The following is a 19,212-nucleotide window of genomic DNA, read 5'->3' on the forward strand; positions in this document are numbered from 1 at the left end:
TGGTCTGCGAACCATCCTTCGATATAAGGATTCTTTGCAGTCAGGCCCTAGGCCATTGCCAGGGGCCCCTGGGCACATCCTTTGGCCATTTTCCCTGGGAAAGAAAACTCACCAGTCCAGGTTGCTGATGTCAGTTTGTAGGGCTCCCTTGGGTCTATCAGGGCAGCACAACTTTGAGGAGGGGACAACTTTGGTCTGTGATCCATTCTTCGATATAAGGATTCTTCGCAGTCAGGTCACAGCCCGGGGTCAGGGGCCCCTGGGCACATCCTTTGGCCATTTTCCCTGGGAAAGAAAACTCACCAGTCCAGGTTGCTGATATCAGTTTGTAGGGCTCCCTTGGGTCTATCAGGGCAGCACAACTCTGAGGAGGGGAAAACTTTGGTCTGCGAACCATCCTTCGATATAAGGATTCTTTGCAGTCAGGCCCTAGCCCATTGCCAGGGGCCCCTGGGCACATCCTTTGGCCATTTTCCCTGGGAAATAAAACTCACCAGTCCAGGTTGCTGATGTCAGTTTGTAGGGCTCCCTTGGGTCTCTCAGGGCAGCACAACTTTGAGGAGGGGACAACTTTGGTCTGTGATCCATTCTTCGATATAAGGATTCTCCGAAGTCAGGTCACAGCCCGGGGTCAGGGGCCCCTGGGCACATCCTTTGGCCATTTTCCCTGGGAAAGAAAACTCACCAGTCCAGGTTGCTGATGTCAGTTTGTAGGGCTCCCTTGGGTCTATCTGGGAAGCACGACTTTGAGGAGGGGACAACTTTGGTCTGTGATGCATTCTTCGATATAAGGATTCTTCGCAGTCAGGCCCCAGCCCAGTGCCAGGGGCCCCTGGGCACATCCTTTGGCCATTTTCCCTGGGAAATAAAACTCACCAGTCCAGGTTGCTGATGTCAGTTTGTAGGGCTCTCTTGGGTCTCTCAGGGCAGCACAACTTTGAGGAGGGGACAACTTCGGTCTGGGGTCCATCCTTCGATATAAGGATTCTTTGCAGTCAGGTCCGAGTCCAGTGCCAGGGGCCCCTGGGAACATCCTTTGGCCATTTTCCCTGGGAAAGAAAACTCACCAGTCCAGGTTGCTGATGTCAGTTTGTAGGGCTCCCTTGGGTCTATCAGGGCAGCACAACTTTGAGGAGGGGACAACTTCGGTTGGGGGTCCATACTTCAATATAAGGATTCTCTGCAGTCAGGCCCCAGTCTGGGGCCAGGGGCCCCTGGGCACATCCTTTGGCCATTTTCCCTGGGAAAGAAAACTCACCAGTCCAGGTTGCTGATGTCAGTTTGTAGGGCTCCCTTGGGTCTATCAGGGCAGCACAACTTTGAGGATGGGACAACTTCGGTCTGGGGTCCATCCTTCGATATAAGGATTTTTTGCATTCAGGTCCGAGCCCAGCGCCTGGGGCCCCTGGGCACATCCTTTGGCCATTTTCCCTGGGAAAGAAAACTCACTAGTCCAGGTTGCTGATGTCAGTTTGTAGGGCTCCCTTGGGTCTATCAGGGCAGCACAACTTTGAGGAGGGGACAACTTTGGTCTGCGAACCATCCTCCGATATAAGGAGTTTTTGCAGTGAGGCCCCAGCCCATTGCCAGGGGCCCCTGGGCACATCCTTTGGCCATTTTCCCTGGGAAAGAAAATTCACCAGTCCAGGTTGCTGATGTCAGTTTGTAGGGCTCCCTTGGGTCTCTCAGGGCAGCACAACATTGAGGAGGGGACAACTTTGGTCTGTGATCCATTCTTCGATATAAGGATTCTCCGAAGTCAGGTCCCAGCCCGGGGTCAGGGGCCCCTGGGCACATCCTTTGGCCATTTTCCCTGGGAAATAAAACTCACCAGTCCAGGTTGCTGATGTCAGTTTGTAGGGCTCTCTTGGGTCTCTCAGGGCAGCACAACTTTGAGGAGGGGACAACTTCAGTCTGGGGTCCATCCTTCGATATAAGGATTCTTTGCAGTCAGGTCCGAGCCCAGTGCCAGGGGCCCCTGGGCACATCCTTTGGCCATTTTCCCTGGGAAAGAAAACTCACCAGTCCAGGTTGCTGATGTCAGTTTGTAGGGCTCCCTTGTGTCTCTCAGGGCAGCACAACTTTGAGGAGGGGACAACTTCGGTTGGGGGTCCATTCTTCAATATAAGGATACTCTGCAGTCAGGCCCCAGCCCAGGGCCAGGGGCCCCTGGGCACATCCTTTGGCCATTTTCCCTGGGAAAGAAAACTCACCAGTCCAGGTTGCTGATATCAGTTTGTAGGGCTCCCTTGGGTCTATCAGGGCAGCACAACTTTGAGGATGGGACAACTTCGGTCTGGGGTCCATCCTTCGATATAAGGATTTTTTGCATACAGGTCCGAGCCCTGTGCCTGGGGCCCCTGGGCACATCCTTTGGCCATTTTCCCTGGGAAAGAAAACTCACTAGTCCAGGTTGCTGATGTCAGTTTGTAGGGCTCCCTTGGGTCTATCAGGGCAGCACAACTTTGAGGAGGGGACAACTTTGGTCTGCGAACCATCCTTCGATATAAGGATTCTTTGCAGTCAGGCCCCAGCCCATTCCCAGGGGCCCCTGGGCACATCCTTTGGCCATTTTCCCTGGGAAAGAAAACTCACCAGTCCAGGTTGCTGATGTCAGTTTGTAGGGCTCCCTTGGGTCTCTCAGGGCAGCACAACTTTGAGGAGGGGACAACTTTGGTCTGTGATCCATTCTTCGATATAAGGATTCTTCGCAGTCAGGTCACAGCCCGGGGTCAGGGGCCCCTGGGCACATCCTTTGGCCATTTTCCCTGGGAAAGAAAACTCACCAGTCCAGGTTGCTGATATCAGTTTGTAGGGCTCCCTTGGGTCTATCAGGGCAGCACAACTCTGAGGAGGGGAAAACTTTGGTCTGCGAACCATCCTTCGATATAAGGATTCTTTGCAGTCAGGCCCTAGCCCATTGCCAGGGGCCCCTGGGCACATCCTTTGGCCATTTTCCCTGGGAAAGAAAACTCACCAGTCCAGGTTCCGGATGTCACTTTGTAGGGCTCCCTTGTGTCTCTCAGGGCAGCACAACTTTGAGGAGGGGACAACTTTGGTCTGTGATCCATTCTTCGATATAAGGATTCTTCGCAGTCAGGTCACAGCCCGGGGTCAGGGGCCCCTGGGCACATCCTTTGGCCATTTTCCCTGGGAAAGAAAACTCACCAGTCCAGGTTGCTGATGTCAGTTTGTAGGGCTCCCTTGGGTCTATCTGGGAAGCACGACTTTGAGGAGGGGACAACTTTGGTCTGTGATCCATTCTTCGATATAAGGATTCTTCGCAGTCAGGCCCCAGCCCAGTGCCAGGGGTCCCTGGGCACATCCTTTGGCCATTTTCCCTGGGAAATAAAACTCACCAGTCCAGGTTGCTGATGTCAGTTTGTAGGGCTCTCTTGGGTCTCTCAGGGCAGCACAACTTTGAGGAGGGGACAACTTCGGTCTGGGGTCCATCCTTCGATATAAGGATTCTTTGCAGTCAGGTCCGAGTCCAGTGCCAGGGGCCCCTGGGAACATCCTTTGGCCATTTTCCCTGGGAAAGAAAACTCACCAGTCCAGGTTGCTGATGTCAGTTTGTAGGGCTCCCTTGGGTCTATCAGGGCAGCACAACTTTGAGGAGGGGACAACTTCGGTTGGGGGTCCATACTTCAATATAAGGATTCTCTGCAGTCAGGTCCCAGCCCAGGGACGGGGCCCCTGGGCACATCCTTTGGCCATTTTCCCTGGGAAAGAAAACTCACCAGTCCAGGTTGCTGATGTCAGTTTGTAGGGCTCCCTTGGGTCTATCAGGGCAGCACAACTTTGAGGAGGGGACAATTTCGGTCTGGGGTCCATCCTTCGATATAAGGATTTTTTGCATTCAGGTCCGAGCCCAGCGCCTGGGGCCCCTGGGCACATCCTTTGGCCATTTTCCCTGGGAAAGAAAACTCACTAGTCCAGGTTGCTGATGTCAGTTTGTAGGGCTCCCTTGGGTCTCTCAGGGCAGCACAACTTTGAGGAGGGGACAACTTTGGTCTGTGATCCATTCTTCGATATAAGGATTCTTCGCAGTCAGGTCACAGCCCGGGGTCAGGGGCCCCTGGGCACATCCTTTGGCCATTTTCCCTGGGAAAGAAAACTCACCAGTCCAGGTTGCTGATATCAGTTTGTAGGGCTCCCTTGGGTCTATCAGGGCAGCACAACTCTGAGGAGGGGAAAACTTTGGTCTGCGAACCATCCTTCGATATAAGGATTCTTTGCAGTCAGGCCCTAGCCCATTGCCACGGCCCCTGGGCACATCCTTTGGCCATTTTCCCTGGGAAAGAAAACTCACCAGTCCAGGTTGCTGATGTCAGTTTGTAGGGCTCCCTTGGGTCTATCAGGGCAGCACAACTTTGAGGAGGGGACAACTTTGGTCTGTGATCCATTCTTCGATATAAGGATTCTTCGCAGTCAGGTCACAGCCCGGTGTCAGGGGCCCCTGGGCACATCCTTTGGCCATTTTCCCTGGGAAAGAAAACTCACCAGTCCAGGTTGCTGATGTCAGTTTGTAGGGCTCCCTTGGGTCTATCTGGGAAGCACGACTTTGAGGAGGGGACAACTTTGGTCTGTGATCCATTCTTCGATATAAGGATTCTTCGCAGTCAGGCCCCAGCCCAGTGCCAGGGGCCCCTGGGCACATCCTTTGGCCATTTTCCCTGGGAAAGAAAACTCACCAGTCCAGGTTGCTGATGTCAGTTTGTAGGGCTCTCTTGGGTCTCTCAGGGCAGCACAACTTTGAGGAGGGGACAACTTCGGTCTGGGGTCCATCCTTCGATATAAGGATTCTTTGCAGTCAGGTCCGAGTCCAGTGCCAGGGGCCCCTGGGAACATCCTTTGGCCATTTTCCCTGGGAAAGAAAACTCACCAGTCCAGGTTGCTGATGTCAGTTTGTAGGGCTCCCTTGGGTCTATCAGGGCAGCACAACTTTGAGGAGGGGACAACTTCGGTTGGGGGTCCATACTTCAATATAAGGATTCTCTGCAGTCAGGTCCCAGCCCAGGGACGGGGCCCCTGGGCACATCCTTTGGCCATTTTCCCTGGGAAAGAAAACTCACCAGTCCAGGTTGCTGATGTCAGTTTGTAGGGCTCCCTTGGGTCTATCAGGGCAGCACAACTTTGAGGAGGGGACAACTTCGGTCTGGGGTCCATCCTTCGATTAAAGGATTTTTTGCATTCGGGTCCGAGCCCAGCGCCTGGGGCCCCTGGGCACATCCTTTGGCCATTTTCCCTGGGAAAGAAAACTCACTAGTCCAGGTTGCTGATGTCAGTTTGTAGGGCTCCCTTGGGTCTATCAGGGCAGCACAACTTTGAGGAGGGGACAACTTTGGTCTGCGAACCATCCTCCGATATAAGGAGTTTTTGAAGTGAGGCCCCAGCCCATTGCCAGGAGCCCCTGGGCACATCCTTTGGCCATTTTCCCTGGGAAAGAAAATTCACCAGTCCAGGTTGCTGATGTCAGTTTGTAGGGCTCCCTTGGGTCTCTCAGGGCAGCACAACTTTGAGGAGGGGACAACTTTGGTCTGTGATCCATTCTTCGATATAAGGATTCTTCGCAGTCAGGTCACAGCCCGGGGTCAGGGGCCCCTGGGCACATCCTTTGGCCATTTTCCCTGGGAAAGAAAACTCACCAGTCCAGGTTGCTGATATCAGTTTGTAGGGCTCCCTTGGGTCTATCAGGGCAGCACAACTCTGAGGAGGGGAAAACTTTGGTCTGCGAACCATCCTTCGATATAAGGATTCTTTGCAGTCAGGCCCTAGCCCATTGCCAGGGGCCCCTGGGCACATCCTTTGGCCATTTTCCCTGGGAAATAAAACTCACCAGTCCAGGTTGCTGATGTCAGTTTGTAGGGCTCCCTTGGGTCTCTCAGGGCAGCACAACTTTGAGGAGGGGACAACTTTGGTCTGTGATCCATTCTTCGATATAAGGATTCTCCGAAGTCAGGTCACAGCCCGGGGTCAGGGGCCCCTGGGCACATCCTTTGGCCATTTTCCCTGGGAAAGAAAACTCACCAGTCCAGGTTGCTGATGTCAGTTTGTAGGGCTCCCTTGGGTCTATCTGGGAAGCACGACTTTGAGGAGGGGACAACTTTGGTCTGTGATGCATTCTTCGATATAAGGATTCTTCGCAGTCAGGCCCCAGCCCAGTGCCAGGGGCCCCTGGGCACATCCTTTGGCCATTTTCCCTGGGAAATAAAACTCACCAGTCCAGGTTGCTGATGTCAGTTTGTAGGGCTCTCTTGGGTCTCTCAGGGCAGCACAACTTTGAGGAGGGGACAACTTCGGTCTGGGGTCCATCCTTCGATATAAGGATTCTTTGCAGTCAGGTCCGAGTCCAGTGCCAGGGGCCCCTGGGAACATCCTTTGGCCATTTTCCCTGGGAAAGAAAACTCACCAGTCCAGGTTGCTGATGTCAGTTTGTAGGGCTCCCTTGGGTCTATCAGGGCAGCACAACTTTGAGGAGGGGACAACTTCGGTTGGGGGTCCATACTTCAATATAAGGATTCTCTGCAGTCAGGCCCCAGTCTGGGGCCAGGGGCCCCTGGGCACATCCTTTGGCCATTTTCCCTGGGAAATAAAACTCACCAGTCCAGGTTGCTGATGTCAGTTTGTAGGGCTCCCTTGGGTCTATCAGGGCAGCACAACTTTGAGGATGGGACAACTTCGGTCTGGGGTCCATCCTTCGATATAAGGATTCTTTGCATTCAGGTCCGAGCCCAGCGCCTGGGGCCCCTGGGCACATCCTTTGGCCATTTTCCCTGGGAAAGAAAACTCACTAGTCCAGGTTGCTGATGTCAGTTTGTAGGGCTCCCTTGGGTCTATCAGGGCAGCACAACTTTGAGGAGGGGACAACTTTGGTCTGCGAACCATCCTCCGATATAAGGAGTTTTTGCAGTGAGGCCCCAGCCCATTGCCAGGGGCCCCTGGGCACATCCTTTGGCCATTTTCCCTGGGAAAGAAAATTCACCAGTCCAGGTTGCTGATGTCAGTTTGTAGGGCTCCCTTGGGTCTCTCAGGGCAGCACAACATTGAGGAGGGGACAACTTTGGTCTGTGATCCATTCTTCGATATAAGGATTCTCCGAAGTCAGGTCCCAGCCCGGGGTCAGGGGCCCCTGGGCACATCCTTTGGCCATTTTCCCTGGGAAATAAAACTCACCAGTCCAGGTTGCTGATGTCAGTTTGTAGGGCTCTCTTGGGTCTCTCAGGGCAGCACAACTTTGAGGAGGGGACAACTTCAGTCTGGGGTCCATCCTTCGATATAAGGATTCTTTGCAGTCAGGTCCGAGCCCAGTGCCAGGGGCCCCTGGACACATCCTTTGGCCATTTTCCCTGGGAAAGAAAACTCACCAGTCCAGGTTGCTGATGTCAGTTTGTAGGGCTCCCTTGTGTCTCTCAGGGCAGCACAACTTTGAGGAGGGGACAACTTCGGTTGGGGGTCCATTCTTCAATATAAGGATACTCTGCAGTCAGGCCCCAGCCCAGGGCCAGGGGCCCCTGGGCACATCCTTTGGCCATTTTCCCTGGGAAAGAAAACTCACCAGTCCAGGTTGCTGATATCAGTTTGTAGGGCTCCCTTGGGTCTATCAGGGCAGCACAACTTTGAGGATGGGACAACTTCGGTCTGGGGTCCATCCTTCGATATAAGGATTTTTTGCATACAGGTCCGAGCCCTGTGCCTGGGGCCCCTGGGCACATCCTTTGGCCATTTTCCCTGGGAAAGAAAACTCACTAGTCCAGGTTGCTGATGTCAGTTTGTAGGGCTCCCTTGGGTCTATCAGGGCAGCACAACTTTGAGGAGGGGACAACTTTGGTCTGCGAACCATCCTTCGATATAAGGATTCTTTGCAGTCAGGCCCCAGCCCATTCCCAGGGGCCCCTGGGCACATCCTTTGGCCATTTTCCCTGGGAAAGAAAACTCACCAGTCCAGGTTGCTGATGTCAGTTTGTAGGGCTCCCTTGGGTCTCTCAGGGCAGCACAACTTTGAGGAGGGGACAACTTTGGTCTGTGATCCATTCTTCGATATAAGGATTCTTCGCAGTCAGGTCACAGCCCGGGGTCAGGGGCCCCTGGGCACATCCTTTGGCCATTTTCCCTGGGAAAGAAAACTCACCAGTCCAGGTTGCTGATATCAGTTTGTAGGGCTCCCTTGGGTCTAACTGGGCAGCACAACTCTGAGGAGGGGAAAACTTTGGTCTGCGAACCATCCTTCGATATAAGGATTCTTTGCAGTCAGGCCCTAGCCCATTGCCAGGGGCCCCTGGGCACATCCTTTGGCCATTTTCCCTGGGAAAGAAAACTCACCAGTCCAGGTTGCTGATGTCAGTTTGTAGGGCTCCCTTGTGTCTCTCAGGGCAGCACAACTTTGAGGAGGGGACAACTTTGGTCTGTGATCCATTCTTCGATATAAGGATTCTTCGCAGTCAGGTCACAGCCCGGGGTCAGGGGCCCCTGGGCACATCCTTTGGCCATTTTCCCTGGGAAAGAAAACTCACCAGTCCAGGTTGCTGATGTCAGTTTGTAGGGCTCCCTTGGGTCTATCTGGGAAGCACGACTTTGAGGAGGGGACAACTTTGGTCTGTGATCCATTCTTCGATATAAGGATTCTTCGCAGTCAGGCCCCAGCCCAGTGCCAGGGGTCCCTGGGCACATCCTTTGGCCATTTTCCCTGGGAAATAAAACTCACCAGTCCAGGTTGCTGATGTCAGTTTGTAGGGCTCTCTTGGGTCTCTCAGGGCAGCACAACTTTGAGGAGGGGACAACTTCGGTCTGGGGTCCATCCTTCGATATAAGGATTCTTTGCAGTCAGGTCCGAGTCCAGTGCCAGGGGCCCCTGGGAACATCCTTTGGCCATTTTCCCTGGGAAAGAAAACTCACCAGTCCAGGTTGCTGATGTCAGTTTGTAGGGCTCCCTTGGGTCTATCAGGGCAGCACAACTTTGAGGAGGGGACAACTTCGGTTGGGGGTCCATACTTCAATATAAGGATTCTCTGCAGTCAGGTCCCAGCCCAGGGACGGGGCCCCTGGGCACATCCTTTGGCCATTTTCCCTGGGAAAGAAAACTCACCAGTCCAGGTTGCTGATGTCAGTTTGTAGGGCTCCCTTGGGTCTATCAGGGCAGCACAACTTTGAGGAGGGGACAATTTCGGTCTGGGGTCCATCCTTCGATATAAGGATTTTTTGCATTCAGGTCCGAGCCCAGCGCCTGGGGCCCCTGGGCACATCCTTTGGCCATTTTCCCTGGGAAAGAAAACTCACTAGTCCAGGTTGCTGATGTCAGTTTGTAGGGCTCCCTTGGGTCTCTCAGGGCAGCACAACTTTGAGGAGGGGACAACTTTGGTCTGTGATCCATTCTTCGATATAAGGATTCTTCGCAGTCAGGTCACAGCCCGGGGTCAGGGGCCCCTGGGCACATCCTTTGGCCATTTTCCCTGGGAAAGAAAACTCACCAGTCCAGGTTGCTGATATCAGTTTGTAGGGCTCCCTTGGGTCTATCAGGGCAGCACAACTCTGAGGAGGGGAAAACTTTGGTCTGCGAACCATCCTTCGATATAAGGATTCTTTGCAGTCAGGCCCTAGCCCATTGCCACGGCCCCTGGGCACATCCTTTGGCCATTTTCCCTGGGAAAGAAAACTCACCAGTCCAGGTTGCTGATGTCAGTTTGTAGGGCTCCCTTGGGTCTATCAGGGCAGCACAACTTTGAGGAGGGGACAACTTTGGTCTGTGATCCATTCTTCGATATAAGGATTCTTCGCAGTCAGGTCACAGCCCGGTGTCAGGGGCCCCTGGGCACATCCTTTGGCCATTTTCCCTGGGAAAGAAAACTCACCAGTCCAGGTTGCTGATGTCAGTTTGTAGGGCTCCCTTGGGTCTATCTGGGAAGCACGACTTTGAGGAGGGGACAACTTTGGTCTGTGATCCATTCTTCGATATAAGGATTCTTCGCAGTCAGGCCCCAGCCCAGTGCCAGGGGCCCCTGGGCACATCCTTTGGCCATTTTCCCTGGGAAAGAAAACTCACCAGTCCAGGTTGCTGATGTCAGTTTGTAGGGCTCTCTTGGGTCTCTCAGGGCAGCACAACTTTGAGGAGGGGACAACTTCGGTCTGGGGTCCATCCTTCGATATAAGGATTCTTTGCAGTCAGGTCCGAGTCCAGTGCCAGGGGCCCCTGGGAACATCCTTTGGCCATTTTCCCTGGGAAAGAAAACTCACCAGTCCAGGTTGCTGATGTCAGTTTGTAGGGCTCCCTTGGGTCTATCAGGGCAGCACAACTTTGAGGAGGGGACAACTTCGGTTGGGGGTCCATACTTCAATATAAGGATTCTCTGCAGTCAGGTCCCAGCCCAGGGACGGGGCCCCTGGGCACATCCTTTGGCCATTTTCCCTGGGAAAGAAAACTCACCAGTCCAGGTTGCTGATGTCAGTTTGTAGGGCTCCCTTGGGTCTATCAGGGCAGCACAACTTTGAGGAGGGGACAACTTCGGTCTGGGGTCCATCCTTCGATTAAAGGATTTTTTGCATTCGGGTCCGAGCCCAGCGCCTGGGGCCCCTGGGCACATCCTTTGGCCATTTTCCCTGGGAAAGAAAACTCACTAGTCCAGGTTGCTGATGTCAGTTTGTAGGGCTCCCTTGGGTCTATCAGGGCAGCACAACTTTGAGGAGGGGACAACTTTGGTCTGCGAACCATCCTCCGATATAAGGAGTTTTTGAAGTGAGGCCCCAGCCCATTGCCAGGAGCCCCTGGGCACATCCTTTGGCCATTTTCCCTGGGAAAGAAAATTCACCAGTCCAGGTTGCTGATGTCAGTTTGTAGGGCTCCCTTGGGTCTCTCAGGGCAGCACAACTTTGAGGAGGGGACAACTTTGGTCTGTGATCCATTCTTCGATATAAGGATTCTTCGCAGTCAGGTCCCAGCCCGGGGTCAGGGGACCCTGGGCACATCCTTTGGCCATTTTCCCTGGGAAATAAAACTCACCAGTCCAGGTTGCTGATGTCAGTTTGTAGGGCTCCCTTGGGTCTATCTGGGAAGCACGACTTTGAGGAGGGGACAACTTTGGTCTGTGATCCATTCTTCGATATAAGGATTCTTCGCAGTCAGGCCCCAGCCCAGTGCCAGGGGCCCCTGGGCACATCCTTTGGCCATTTTCCCTGGGAAATAAAACTCACCAGTCCAGGTTGCTGATGTCAGTTTGTAGGGCTCTCTTGGGTCTCTCAGGGCAGCACAACTTTGAGGAGGGGACAACTTCGGTCTGGGGTCCATCCTTCGATATAAGGATTCTTTGCAGTCAGGTGCCAGCCCAGTGCCAGGGGCCCCTGGGCACATCCTTTGGCCATTTTCCCTGGGAAATAAAACTCACCAGTCCAGGTTGCTGATGTCAGTTTGTAGGGCTCCCTTGGGTCGATCAGGGCAGCACAACTTTGAGGAGGGGACAACTTCGGTTGGGGGTCCATACTTCAATATAAGGATTCTCTGCAGTCAGGCCCCAACCCAGGGCCAGGGGCCCCTGGGCACATCCTTTGGCCATTTTCCCTGGGAAAGAAAACTCACCAGTCCAGGTTGCTGATGTCAGTTTGTAGGGCTCCCTTGGGTCTATCAGGGCAGCACAACTTTGAGGATGAGACAACTTCGGTCTGGGGTCCATCCTTCGATATAAGGATTTTTTGCATTCAGGTCCGAGCCCAGCGCCTGGGGCCCCTGGGCACACCCTTTGGCCATTTTCCCTGGGAAAGAAAACTCACCAGTCCAGGTTGCTGATGTCAGTTTGTAGGGCTCCCTTGGGTCTATCAGGGCAGCACAACTTTGAGGAGGGGACAACTTTGGTCTGTGATCCATTCTTCGATATAAGGATTCTTCGCAGTCAGGTCCCAGCCCGGGGTCAGGGGCCCCTGGGCACATCCTTTGGCCATTTTCCCTGGGAAAGAAAACTCACCAGTCCAGGTTGCTGATGTCAGTTTGTAGGGCTCTCTTGGGTCTCTCAGGGCAGCACAACTTTGAGGAGGGGACAACTTCGGTTGGGGGTCCATCCTTCGATATAAGGATTTTTTGCAGTCAGGTGCCAGCCCAGTGCCAGGGGCCCCTGGGCACATCCTTTGGCCATTTTCCCTGGGAAAGAAAACTCACCAGTCCAGGTTGCTGATGTCAGTTTGTAGGGCTCCCTTGGGTCTATCAGGGCAGCACAACTCTGAGGAGGGGAAAACTTTGGTCTGGGGTCCATCTTTCGATATAAGGATTCTTTGCAGTCAGGTCCCAGCCCTGCTCTTGGGGCTCCTGGGAACATCCTTTGGCCATTTTCCCTGGGAAAGAAAACTCACCAGTCCAGGTTGCTGATGTCAGTTTGTAGGGCATCCTTGTGTCTCTCAGGGCAGCACAACTTTGAGGAGGGGACAACTTCGGTTGGGGGTCCAAATTTCGCTATAAGGATTCTCTGCAGTCAGGCCCCAGTCTGGGGCCAGGGGCCCCTGGGCACATCCTTTGGCCATTTTCCCTGGGAAAGAAAACTCACCAGTCCAGGTTGCTGATGTCAGTTTGTAGGGCTCCCTTGGGTCTATCAGGGCAGCACAACTTTGAGGATGGGACAACTTCGGTCTGGGGTCCATCCTTCGATATAAGGATTTTTTGCATTCAAGTCCGAGCCCAGTGCCTGGGGCCCCTGGGCACATCCTTTGGCCATTTTCCCTGGGAAAGAAAACTCACTAGTCCAGGTTGCTGATGTCAGTTTGTAGGGCTCCCTTGGGTCTATCAGGGCAGCACAACTTTGAGGAGGGGACAACTTTGGTCTGCGAACCATCCTTCGATATAAGGATTCTTTGCAGTCAGGCCCTAGCCCATTGCCAGGGGCCCCTGGGCACATCCTTTGGCCATTTTCCCTGGGAAAGAAAACTCACCAGTCCAGGTTGCTGATGTCAGTTTGTAGGGCTCCCTTGGGTCTCTCAGGGCAGCACAACTTTGAGGAGGGGACAACTTTGGTCTGTGATCCATTCTTCGATATAAGGATTCTTCGCAGTCAGGCCCCAGCCCATTGCCAGGGGCCCCTGGGCACATCCTTTGGCCATTTTCCCTGGGAAATAAAACTCACCAGTCCAGGTTGCTGATGTCAGTTTGTAGGGCTCTCTTGGGTCTCTCAGGGCAGCACAACTTTGAGGAGGGGACAACTTCGGTCTGGGGTCCATCCTTCGATATAAGGATTCTTTGCAGTCAGGTCCGAGTCCAGTGCCAGGGGCCCCTGGGAACATCCTTTGGCCATTTTCCCTGGGAAAGAAAACTCACCAGTCCAGGTTGCTGATGTCAGTTTGTAGGGCTCCCTTGGGTCTATCAGGGCAGCACAACTTTGAGGAGGGGACAACTTCGGTTGGGGGTCCATACTTCAATATAAGGATTCTCTGCAGTCAGGCCCCAGCCCAGGGCCAGGGGCCCCTGGGCACATCCTTTGGCCATTTTCCCTGGGAAAGAAAACTCACCAGTCCAGGTTGCTGATGTCAGTTTGTAGGGCTCCCTTGGGTCTATCAGGGCAGCACAACTTTGAGGATGGGACAACTTCGGTCTGGGGTCCATCCTTCGATATAAGGATTTTTTGCATTCAGGTCCGAGCCCAGCGCCTGGGGCCCCTGGGCACATCCTTTGGCCATTTTCCCTGGGAAAGAAAACTCACTAGTCCAGGTTGCTGATGTCAGTTTGTAGGGCTCCCTTGGGTCTATCAGGGCAGCACAACTTTGAGGAGGGGACAACTTTGGTCTGCGAACCATCCTCCGATATAAGGAGTTTTTGCAGTGAGGCCCCTGCCCATTGCCAGGGGCCCCTGGGCACATCCTTTGGCCATTTTCCCTGGGAAAGAAAATTCACCAGTCCAGGTTGCTGATGTCAGTTTGTAGGGCTCCCTTGGGTCTATCAGGGCAGCACAACTTTGAGGAGGGGACAACTTTGGTCTGTGATCCATTCTTCGATATAAGGATTCTCCGAAGTCAGGTCCCAGCCCGGGGTCAGGGGCCCCTGGGCACATCCTTTGGCCATTTTCCCTGGGAAATAAAACTCACCAGTCCAGGTTGCTGATGTCAGTTTGTAGGGCTCTCTTGGTTCTCTCAGGGCAGCACAACTTTGAGGAGGGGACAACTTCAGTCTGGGGTCCATCCTTCGATATAAGGATTCTTTGCAGTCAGGTCCGAGCCCAGTGCCAGGGGCCCCTGGGCACATCCTTTGGCCATTTTCCCTGGGAAAGAAAACTCACCAGTCCAGGTTGCTGATGTCAGTTTGTAGGGCTCCCTTGTGTCTCTCAGGGCAGCACAACTTTGAGGAGGGGACAACTTCGGTTGGGGGTCCATACTTCAATATAAGGATACTCTGCAGTCAGGCCCCAGCCCAGGGCCAGGGGCCCCTGGGCACATCCTTTGGCCATTTTCCCTGGGAAAGAAAACTCACCAGTCCAGGTTGCTGATATCAGTTTGTAGGGCTCCCTTGGGTCTATCAGGGCAGCACAACTTTGAGGAGGGGACAACTTTGGTCTGCGAACCATCCTCCGATATAAGGATTCTTTGCAGTCAGGCCCCAGCCCATTGCCAGGGGCCCCTGGGCACATCCTTTGGCCATTTTCCCTGGGAAAGAAAATTCACCAGTCCAGGTTGCTGATGTCAGTTTGTAGGGCTCCCTTGGGTCTATCAGGGCAGCACAACTTTGAGGAGGGGACAACTTTGGTCTGTGATCCATTCTTCGATATAAGGATTCTTCGCAGTCAGGTCCGAGCCCAGTGCCAGGGGCCCCTGGGCACATCCTTTGGCCATTTTCCATGGGAAAGAAAACTCACCAGTCCAGGTTGCTGATGTCAGTTAGTAGGGCTCCCTTGGGTCTATCAGGGCAGCACAACTTTGAGGAGGGGACAACTTCGGTTGGGGGTCCATACTTCAATATAAGGATTCTCTGCAGTCAGGCCCCAACCCAGGGCCAGGGGCCCCTGGGCACATCCTTTGGCCATTTTCCCTGGGAAAGAAAACTCACCAGTCCAGGTTGCTGATGTCAGTTTGTAGGGCTCCCTTGGGTCTATCAGGGCAGCACAACTTTGAGGATGAGACAATTTCGGTCTGGGGTCCATCCTTCGATATAAGGATTTTTTGCATTCAGGTCCGAGCCCAGCGCCTGGGGCCCCTGGGCACATCCTTTGGCCATTTTCCCTGGGAAAGAAAACTCACTAGTCCAGGTTGCTGATGTCAGTTTGTAGGGCTCCCTTGGGTCTCTCAGGGTAGCACAACTTTGAGGAGGGGACAACTTTGGTCTGCGAACCATCCTCCGATATAAGGATTCTTTGCAGTCAGGCCCCAGCCCATTGCCAGGGGCCCCTGGGCACATCCTTTGGCCATTTTCCCTGGGAAAGAAAATTCACCAGTCCAGGTTGCTGATGTCAGTTTGTAGGGCTCCCTTGGGTCTCTCAGGGCAGCACAACTTTGAGGAGGGGACAACTTTGGTCTGTGATCCATTCTTCGATATAAGGATTCTTCGCAGTCAGATCCCAGCCCGGGGTCAGGGGCCCCTGGGCACATCCTTTGGCCATTTTCCCTGGGAAAGAAAACTCACCAGTCCAGGTTGCTGATGTCAGTTTGTAGGGCTCTCTTGGGTCTCTCAGGGCAGCACAACTTTGAGGAGGGGACAACTTCGGTTGGGGGTCCATCCTTCGATATAAGGATTTTTTGCAGTCAGGTGCCAGCCCTGCTCTTGGGGCTCCTGGGAACATCCTTTGGCCATTTTCCCTGGGAAAGAAAACTCACCAGTCCAGGTTGCTGATGTCAGTTTGTAGGGCATCCTTGTGTCTCTCAGGGCAGCACAACTTTGAGGAGGGGACAACTTCGGTTGGGGGTCCAAATTTCGATATAAGGATTCTCTGCAGTCAGGCCCCAGCCCAGGGCCAGGGGCCCCTGGGCACAACCTTTGGCCATTTTCCCTGGGAAAGAAAACTCACCAGTCCAGGTTGCTGATGTCAGTTTGTAGGGCTCCCTTGGGTCTATCAGGGCAGCACAACTTTGAGGATGGGACAACTTCGGTCTGGGGTCCATCCTTCGATATAAGGATTTTTTGCATACAGGTCCGAGCCCAGTGCCTGGGGCCCCTGGGCACATCCTTTGGCCATTTTCCCTGGGAAAGAAAACTCACCAGTCCAGGTTGCTGATGTCAGTTTGTAGGGCTCCCTTGGGTCTATCAGGGCAGCACAACTTTGAGGAGGGGACAACTTTGGTCTGTGATCCATTCTTCGATATAAGGATTCTTCGCAGTCAGGTCACAGCCCGGGGTCAGGGGCCCCTGGGCACATCCTTTGGCCATTTTCCCTGGGAAAGAAAACTCACCAGTCCAGGTTGCTGATATCAGTTTGTAGGGCTCCCTTGGGTCTATCAGGGCAGCACAACTCTGAGGAGGGGAAAACTTTGGTCTGCGAACCATCCTTCGATATAAGGATTCTTTGCAGTCAGGCCCTAGCCCATTGCCAGGGGCCCCTGGGCACATCCTTTGGCCATTTTCCCTGGGAAAGAAAACTCACCAGTCCAGGTTGCTGATGTCAGTTTGTAGGGCTCCCTTGGGTCTCTCAGGGCAGCACAACTTTGAGGAGGGGACAACTTTGGTCTGTGATCCATTCTTCGATATAAGGATTCTTCGCAGTCAGGTCACAGCCCGGGGTCAGGGGCCCCTGGGCACATCCTTTGGCCATTTTCCCTGGGAAAGAAAACTCACCAGTCCAGGTTGCTGATGTCAGTTTGTAGGGCTCCCTTGGGTCTATCTGGGAAGCACGACTTTGAGGAGGGGACAACTTTGGTCTGTGATGCATTCTTCGATATAAGGATTCTTCGCAGTCAGGCCCCAGCCCAGTGCCAGGGGCCCCTGGGCACATCCTTTGGCCATTTTCCCTGGGAAATAAAACTCACCAGTCCAGGTTGCTGATGTCAGTTTGTAGGGCTCTCTTGGGTCTCTCAGGGCAGCACAACTTTGAGGAGGGGACAACTTCGGTCTGGGGTCCATCCTTCGATATAAGGATTCTTTGCAGTCAGGTCCGAGTCCAGTGCCAGGGGCCCCTGGGAACATCCTTTGGCCATTTTCCCTGGGAAAGAAAACTCACCAGTCCAGGTTGCTGATGTCAGTTTGTAGGGCTCCCTTGGGTCTATCAGGGCAGCACAACTTTGAGGAGGGGACAACTTCGGTTGGGGGTCCATACTTCAATATAAGGATTCTCTGCAGTCAGGTCCCAGCCCAGGGACGGGGACCCTGGGCACATCCTTTGGCCATTTTCCCTGGGAAAGAAAACTCACCAGTCCAGGTTGCTGATGTCAGTTTGTAGGGCTCCCTTGGGTCTATCAGGGCAGCACAACTTTGAGGAGGGGACAACATCGGTCTGGGGTCCATCCTTCGATATAAGGATTCTCTGCATTCAGGTCCGAGCCCAGCGCCTGGGGCCCCTGGGCACATCCTTTGGCCATTTTCCCTGGGAAAGAAAACTCACTAGTCCAGGTTGCTGATGTCAGTTTGTAGGGCTCCCTTGGGTCTCTCAGGGCAGCACAACTTTGAGGAGGGGACAACTTTGGTCTGTGATCCATTCTTCGATATAAGGATTCTTCGCAGTCAGGTCACAGCCCGGGGTCAGGGGCCCCTGGGCACATCCTTTGGCCATTTTCCCTGGGAAAGAAAACTCACCAGTCCAGGTTGCTGATATCAGTTTGTAGGGCTCCCTTGGGTCTATCAGGGCAGCACAACTCTGAGGAGGGGAAAACTTTGGTCTGCGAACCATCCTTCGATATAAGGATTCTTTGCAGTCAGGCCCTAGCCCATTGCCAGGGGCCCCTGGGCACATCCTTTGGCCATTTTCCCTGGGAAAGAAAACTCACCAGTCCAGGTTGCTGATGTCAGTTTGTAGGGCTCCCTTGGGTCTCTCAGGGCAGCACAACTTTGAGGAGGGGACAACTTTGGTCTGTGATCCATTCTTCGATATAAGGATTCTTCGCAGTCAGGTCCCAGCCCGGGGTCAGGGGCCCCTGGGCACATCCTTTGGCCATTTTCCCTGGGAAAGAAAACTCACCAGTCCAGGTTGCTGATGTCAGTTTGTAGGGCTCTCTTGGGTCTCTCAGGGCAGCACAACTTTGAGGAGGGGACAACTTCGGTTGGGGGTCCATCCTTCGATATAAGGATTTTTTGCAGTCAGGTGCCAGCCCAGTGCCAGGGGCCCCTGGGCACATCCTTTGGCCATTTTCCCTGGGAAAGAAAACTCACCAGTCCAGGTTGCTGATGTCAGTTTGTAGGGCTCTCTTGGGTCTCTCAGGGCAGCACAACTTTGAGGAGGGGACAACTTCGGTCTGGGGTCCATCCTTCGATATAAGGATTTTTTGCAGTCAGGTCAGAGTCCAGTGCCAGGTGCCCCTGGGCACATCCTTTGGCCATTTTCCCTGGGAAAGAAAACTCACCAGTCCAGGTTGCTGATGTCAGTTTGTAGGGCTCCCTTGGGTCTATCAGGGCAGCACAACTTTGAGGAGGGGACAACTTCGGTCTGGGGTCCATCCTTCGATATAAGGATTTTTTGCATTCAGGTCCGAGCCCAGCTCCTGGGGCCCCTGGGCACATCCTTTGGCCATTTTCCCTGGGAAAGAAAACTCACTAGTCCAGGTTGCTGATGTCAGTTTGTAGGGCTCCCTTGGGTCTATCAGGGCAGCACAACTTTGAGGAGGGGACAACTTTGGTCTGCGAACCATCCTCCGATATAAGGAGTTTTTGAAGTGAGGCCCCAGCCCATTGCCAGGGGCCCCTGGGCAAATCCTTTGGCCATTTTCCCTGGGAAAGAAAATTCACCAGTCCAGGTTGCTGATGTCAGTTTGTAGGGCTCCCTTGGGTCTCTCAGGGCAGCACAACTTTGAGGAGGGGACAACTTTGGTCTGTGATCCATTCTTCGATATAAGGATTCTTCGCAGTCAGGTCCCAGCCCGGGGTCAGGGGACCCTGGGCACATCCTTTGGCCATTTTCCCTGGGAAAGAAAACTCACCAGTCCAGGTTGCTGATGTCAGTTTGTAGGGCTCCCTTGGGTCTATCTGGGAAGCACGACTTTGAGGAGGGGACAACTTTGGTCTGTGATCCATTCTTCGATATAAGGATTCTTCGCAGTCAGGCCCCAGCCCAGTGCCAGGGGCCCCTGGGCACATCCTTTGGCCATTTTCCCTGGGAAATAAAACTCACCAGTCCA

The sequence above is a fragment of the Lonchura striata genome, chromosome 1 (genome assembly GCF_050655825.1).
Source record: "Lonchura striata isolate lonStrDom1 chromosome 1, ASM5065582v1, whole genome shotgun sequence".
NCBI classification, from domain to species: Eukaryota; Metazoa; Chordata; class Aves; order Passeriformes; family Estrildidae; genus Lonchura; species Lonchura striata.